Source organism: Chiloscyllium plagiosum, unplaced genomic scaffold (assembly GCF_037043375.1).
Source record: "Chiloscyllium plagiosum isolate Xiang-an unplaced genomic scaffold, Cpla_swu_hap1 HiC_scaffold_12, whole genome shotgun sequence".
Taxonomy (NCBI): Eukaryota; Metazoa; Chordata; class Chondrichthyes; order Orectolobiformes; family Hemiscylliidae; genus Chiloscyllium; species Chiloscyllium plagiosum.
Genome location: NW_028270150.1, coordinates 13,801,728 through 13,808,831, shown reverse-complemented (window position 1 = coordinate 13,808,831; position 7,104 = coordinate 13,801,728).

Below are 7,104 nucleotides of genomic sequence, written 5' to 3'. Positions count from 1 at the left end.
TTGGTGTCAACTGCAAATTTCTTGACATTCTCCCCCACATTTTCATCCAAATCATTTTTGTACATAACAAATAATAAGGACACAGTACTGATCCTTGTGGTACACTGTTAGACACTCAAACTGCCTTCTACCACTACTCTTTGTGTTCTATTACTGAGCCAGTTTTCTCATCCATCTCAACATGTATCCCTGAATTCCATGTGCTTTAACCTTCTCAATCCGTCTCCCATGTGAGACCTTGTCAAAAGTGTTGCTAAAATCCATGTTAACTACACAAACTGAACTTGCCTCATCCACATTTGATCATATTTTCACAAAATTCTAACAAATTTGTTCGGCCTGACCTTGCTCTGACAAAGCTATGCTGACTATCCCTAATTAACCCCTGCCTTTCCAAGTGGACATTAATTCTCTCCTTGAGAATTTTCTCCAATAGTTTCCCTGTCACTAATATGAGACTCGTTGGTCTGTAATTTCCTGGTTCATCTCTACCACCCCTCTTTAAAAGTGGAACCACATTAGCCATCCTCCAGTCCTCTGACACTTCCCCTGTGGCCAGAGAGGAATTCAAAATTTGTGTCAGAGCCCCTGAAATTTGCTGTCTCACGTCCCACAACAGCCTGGGATGCAATTCATGTGGGCCTGGGGATTTGTTCATTTCTAAGCCTGTCAGAGCCTCTAATACCTCCCCATTTCCTGTGTAAAGCTGTGCAAGTTCCTTGAGAGGCTGAAGTCAACCTGGCAAAGGAGCAGCACTCCGAAAGCTTGTGATTTCAAATAAATGGACTATAAGCTGGTGCCATGTGACTTCTGAAGTTGCTCAATAAATTAGAAGTGTAACAACTCAGTGACAGTGGGAGAGACAGGAGACGGGGATGTGGTACTGCTGGGTATTTTCAGCATTCATGTGAAACATTATATCATGGTTCCAGATGTGGCCAATGAGAGAAAACATGTTGCTGACGCTGGCACCATCTTTACAAACCCATTGTGCACCTAAACAAATGCAGTCTGCAGATGCCCTGCGCCAGCCCTAACATTTACATCAAACGAGGCAGACAAGGTTAAAGTTGGCATTCCATCTCGTTAGCAGGACCCTGGTGGTGTTAGTGGGCAGGGTGGCATAGAGGCAGGATGTCCCCATCCCTCAGGGCTGGCAGTGGAGGATAAACATCATGCCAGCCTGGTCCAAGCTTACCACTCAGGTCAGTACAGTCTCAGCTGTCAGTAGGAATGCCTAGCGCTGTAGGAAGAAGATCAATTACCTTCTCCGCTCCGCCCCGCCAGTGTAAGTACCACCATCTTCTCTCCAATTCCTCACACTTACTCTATCTCTTCTACACTACCCACTTTCCAACAGTCCCAAACCATGCATCAGGCACAACCTGATATTTGTTAATCCATGCGTGCTGAGTGACATGCAAGACATGCAATATTCACAAAGGTCTTTGAGACACTGGTCATGGCCGACATTAACTCCAGTCTCCCAGTGTGCCTCGATCTCCTGCTATTTGCCTACCAGAGTAACAGGTCCACAGATGTCATATCCCTAGCCCTGCACTCATCCCTGGGACATCTGGACAACAAGGACATCTACATCAGACTCCTGCTCATTGACTACAGCTCCATCCTTCAACACCATTATTCCCTCCAGGCTGATCTCAAAACACCGTGACCTTTGTCTTGGCTCTGCCCACTACAACTTGATTCTCAGCTTCCTGCCTCACAGACCACATTGAGTAAAGATAGACCACTGCACCTCCTCCACAATAACACTCAGCACTGGAGCCCCACAAGGATTCATCCTCAGCCCTCGACTGTATATCCCTGTACACCCACAACTGTGTTGTCAAATTCTGAATGAATGCCGCTTACAATATTACTGACAACACATTCATAGTGGGACAGCTTTCTAACAATGACAAGTCAAAATACAGATGGGAGATAGAGGGCTTGGTGACATGATGAATGGGCTAAGTTTTGGCAGATGGAGCTTAAAATAGTTAAATGTGAGGTTATCCATATTGGTTGGAAGAATAAAAAGGAGAAAGTGAGGTCTGCAGATGCTGGAGATCAGAGCTGAAAATGTGTTGCTGGAAAAGCGCAGCAGGTCAGGCAGCATCCAGGGAACAGGAGAATCGACGTTTTGGGCATAAGCCCTTCTTCAGGAAGAAGGGCTTATGCCCGAAACGTCCTGAAGAAGGGCTTATGCCCGAAATGTCGATTCTCCTGTTCCCTGGATGCTGCCTGACCTGCTGCGCTTTTCCAGCAACACATTTTCAGCTCTGGAAGAATAAAAAGGCAACTTATGATCTATATGCAGAGTGTTTTAGTGTAGAGGGCACTGGAGCTAATCACTGATAGCTTGTGTGCACATACATCAGGTAATAAGGTAGACAAATGGAATTTTAGCACTTATTACAAAAGGATTACAATATAAAAATAGGGAAACATTGTTGCAACAATACAAGACATCAGTGTGACCTCAACTGGAGATGCATGTACAGTTTTGGTCCCTTCACTTGAAGAAGAATGTATCTGCCATGGAGATGATTCTGAGAAGGTTCACTAGATTAATTCCAGAGATAAAAGGCTCATCTTATGAGGAATGATTGAGCAGTTTAAGTCTATATTCGTGAGAGTTTGGAAGACTAAGAGCAGATCGAATATGGGTTTATAAGGGGATTGGCAAAATCGATGCAGATGTTACCCGCTTCAGAGGGAAAGTGGAGTTGAAGCCAAGATGAGATTAGTCACGATTTTTTTTTAAATTTTCGAATCCCTAAAGTGTGGAAACAGACCATTTGGTCCAACAGGTCGACACCGGCCCTCCTAAGGGTAACCCACTCAGACCCATTCCCCATCCCTATTACTTTACATGTACCCCTGACTAATGCACCTAACCTACACATCCCTGAATCCTATGGGTAATTTAGCACGGCCAATTCATCTAATCTGCACATCTTTGGACTGTGGGAGGAAACCAGAGCACCTGGAAGAAACTCATGCAGACACAGGGAGAATGTGCAAATCCCACACAAACAGTCACTTGATGTTGGAATCGAACCTAGGTCCCTGGTGTTGTGAGGCAGCAGTGCTAACCACTGAGTCACCATGCCACCCCAAAATGGCAGAACAGACTTGCAGGGCTGAATGGACTCCTTCTGCTCTTGGTTATTATGTTTTTTTTTCAAAGGCAGTTGGAGTGGGAGCAGTGACAGTGAGGACCAGAGGCCCGTCGAGAAGGTAATTTTAAAATATAAAAACTTACCTTGGCGGGGTGAACACTGAGCAGGAATGGACATGGAACTGCTGGGTAAATGAGGCTTTTAAAGGAGCAGCAGAGGGAGAAGTCACAGCGAGACGCAGAGGTCTGCTGGGTGGGTATTTTGGCAGCGGTTGAATCCTGAGACACTACACGTGTAGCGTCCCCCACCCCTCCTCCTCCTCTAACCAAAACAAAAGGACTCTCATGTGTTGCTAAGGTAAGGCGTTTCAATTTATATTTCTTGCGTATCATGTGATTGAATAAAAATTTACTATTGGTTGGTTCGTTCAATAAGACCATAGAGAATTACTAGAAATTATTTAACTCATAAATTTTCATAAATTAATTAAATAAGTTGAGATGGCTGGACAGATGATGTGCTATAACTGTATGATGTGGGAGCTGGCTGATCCCATTGTGAACAGCAGTGACCACATCTGCAGCAAGTCTTGGTTGCTGGAAGAACTCTGGATCAGAATTGATGATCTGGAGTCTGAGCTTCAAACACCTCGGCACATCCGGGAGGGGGAGAGTTACCTGGATGTTTTGTTTCAGGAGGCAGTCACACTTGGTAGATTAAGTAATTCAAATTCAGTTAGTGATCAGGAACAACAGGGTGTGACTGTAAGTGAGACAGGCAGGGGGATTCTGAGTTTGGGGTGGAGGAGCCTCAGCCCTTGACCTTGTCCAATAGGTATGAGATTTTTACTCCCTGTGTGGATGAGGAAAAGGGCTGTGGACAGGATGAACCAGTTGATCCCATGGCACCATGGTGCAGAAGGCCATTCAAGAGGGGGGAGCAAAAAGACAAGTCATTGTAATAAGGGGTTCTATAATTAGTGGGACAGGTAGTAGCCTTTGCGAGTTGGATCAGGAGTCCCGCATGGTGTGTTACCTGTCCGGTGCCAGGGTGCAGGATATCTCTGGCCAGCTTGAAAAGAGAAGATCTAGTTGTTGTGGTCCACGTTGGCACTAACAACATAGGCAAGGCTAGGCAGGAGGACCTGTTTGGGATGTATCAAGCACAAGGAAAGAAATTGAAGAACAGGTCCTCGAAGGTCATAATCTCTGGATTACTGCCACAGCCATGTGCTAATTGGCATAAGGATAAGAAAATTAGGGAAGTAAACACGTGGCTAAGAGATTGGTGTGGGAAAGAGGAATTCCATTTCATGGGACATTGGCATCAGTTTTGGAATCAAGGAGATCTGTACCGATGGAACGGTCTCCACCTGAACCAATCTGGAACCAGTGTTCTGGGAAAAAGGATAAATAGGGTGGTCATTAGAATTTTAAATTTGTGAGTCGGGGGAAAGGGAAAGAGAAAGCAACAGGGAGAATGGAGTCAAGTAGGAAGATCAGCACCAGGTTAGCAAGTATGCAGAGTATAAGTTCAAGGCAGACTAGGAATGAAGCAAAAAGAAAGGAAACTTAGGACATATTACTCGAGATGATGGAAATCATGAGGATAAGAAAATTAGCATTAAGGCACTTTACCCGAATGCTCATAGTATTCGTAACAAAGTAGATGAATTAACGGCACAAATCATCGTGAATGATTATGATGTAGTAGGCATCACAGAGATGTGGTTGCAGGGGGTTCAGGACTGGCAGTTAAACATCCAAGGATTCACAACATATCAAAAAGACAGGGAGGTGGGCAGAGGGGGCAGGGTTGCCTTGTTAGTTAAGAATGAAATTAAATCTATGGCAGTGAATGACATAGCGTCAGATGATGTAGAGTCTGTGTGGTTGGAGTTGAGGAGCCACAAAGGCAAAAAAACCATAATGGGAGTTATGTACAGACCTCCTAACAGTGGTCAGGACCAGGGACACAAGATGTACCAGGAAATAGGTAGGGCATGTCAGAAAGGCAAGGTCACAGTGATCATGGGGGACTTCAATATGCAGGTGGATTGGGTGAATAATGTTGCCGGTGGATCCAAAGAAAGGGAATTTATGGAATGCTTACAGGATGGCTTTTTAGAACAGCTTGTGATGGAGCCCAGAAGGGAGCAGGCTATTCTGGACTTAGTGCTATGCAATGAGCCAGACTTTATAAAAGATCTTAAAGTAAGAGAAAACTTAGGAAGCAGCGATCATAATATGGTAGAGTTTAGTCTGCAGTTTGAAAGAGAGAAGGCAAAATCATATGTAATAGTGTTACAGTTAAATAAAGGTAATTGCAGGAGCATGAGAGAGGAACTGACGAAAATCGACTGGAAGCAGAGCCTAGCGGGGAAGACAGTAGAGCAGGAGTTTCTGGGTGTAATTGAGGACACAGTATAGAGGTTCTGCCCAAAGAAAATAAAGATTATCCAGGGGAGGAGGGTGGAATTAGACAGCCATGGCTGACAAAGAAAGCCAGGAAATGTATCATAGAAAAAGGGAGAGCCTATAAAGTGGCCAAGAGCACTGGGGAAATCAGAAGAGTGGCAAGCCTAATTTTGTATCATCAGCAAACTTCACCAGGGTGCCCCCAGTTCCCTCTCTTTATATATTAATGATCTGGATGAGGGAACTGGGGTCATTCTGGCGAAGTTTGGCAATGATACGAAGTTAGGTGGACAGGCAGGTAGTTCTGATGAGGTAGGGAGGCTGCAGAAAGATTTAGAGAGTTTAGGGGAGTGGTCCAGAAAATGGCTGATAAAATTCAACATGAGCGAATGCGAGGTCTTAAAAAAAAATACAGGCATGGACTATTTTCTAAACAATGAGAACAATGTACAAAGGGATCTGGGAGTGCTCATCAGGATTCTCTAAAGGTTGACTTGCAGTTTGAGTCTGTGGTTAAGAAAGCAAATGTAATATTGTCATTCATCTCAAGAGGGTTGAAATATAAAAGCAGCGATGTGCTACTGAGACTTTATGAAGCTCGAGTTAGGCCTCATTTAGAATACTGTGTCCAATTTTGGGCCCCACACCTCAGGAAGGACATACTAGCACTGGAGCGTGCCCAGCTGAGATTCAGATGGATGATCCCTGGAATGGTGGGCTTGTCATACAATGAACAGTTGAGGATCGTAGGATTGTATTCATTAGAGTTTAGAAGAATGAGCGGAGATCTAATAGAAACTTACAAGATAATGCATGGCTTAGAAAGGGTGGATGCTGGGAATTTATTTCCATTAGTCGGGGAGACTAGAACCTGTGGGCACAGCCTTAGAATTAGAGGAGGTCAATTTAGAATGGAAATGAGGAGACATTTCTTCAGCCAGAGAGTGGTGGGCCTGTGGAATTCATTGCCATGGAGTGCAGTGGAGGCTGGAATATTAAATGTCTTCAAGGCAAAGATTGATAAATTCTTGTTCTTGCAAGGAATTAAGGGCTACGGGGAGAGTGTGGGTAAGTGGAGTTGAAATGCCCGTGAGCCATGATTGAATGGCGGGGTGGATTCGATGGGCCAAATGGCGTAACTTCCACTCCTATGCCTTATGATCTTATGGTCTTATCGTTCTGATGGAATCCAGGAGAGTGTTGGAATTGGTAAGGCTGAAGCTGAATAATCCTGAAGAGTCTTTACATTCTTGACACACAACCACCCATCATTTTAACTTGATATTCTCATCATTTGCCAGTTAAAGATAAAACGCCTATCAGAATCTCTCCTGAGCGTCACTTCCTTCAAATAGCTACTAACCCAGGTTGCATCCTTTGAAAGTAAGTCAGGTAAAGCATCTGTCAAAATGGATCATGAAGGTTCTCAAAAAGTATTTTGTGACCTTGTAGATTGACATTGGTCCATCTGCTCTTCATGAAGCTATTCTATAGAGGCTTAGGAAAACAATTCAGTAGCACTGACAGGAAGGACCATTCTGTACCAACAAACATTCACT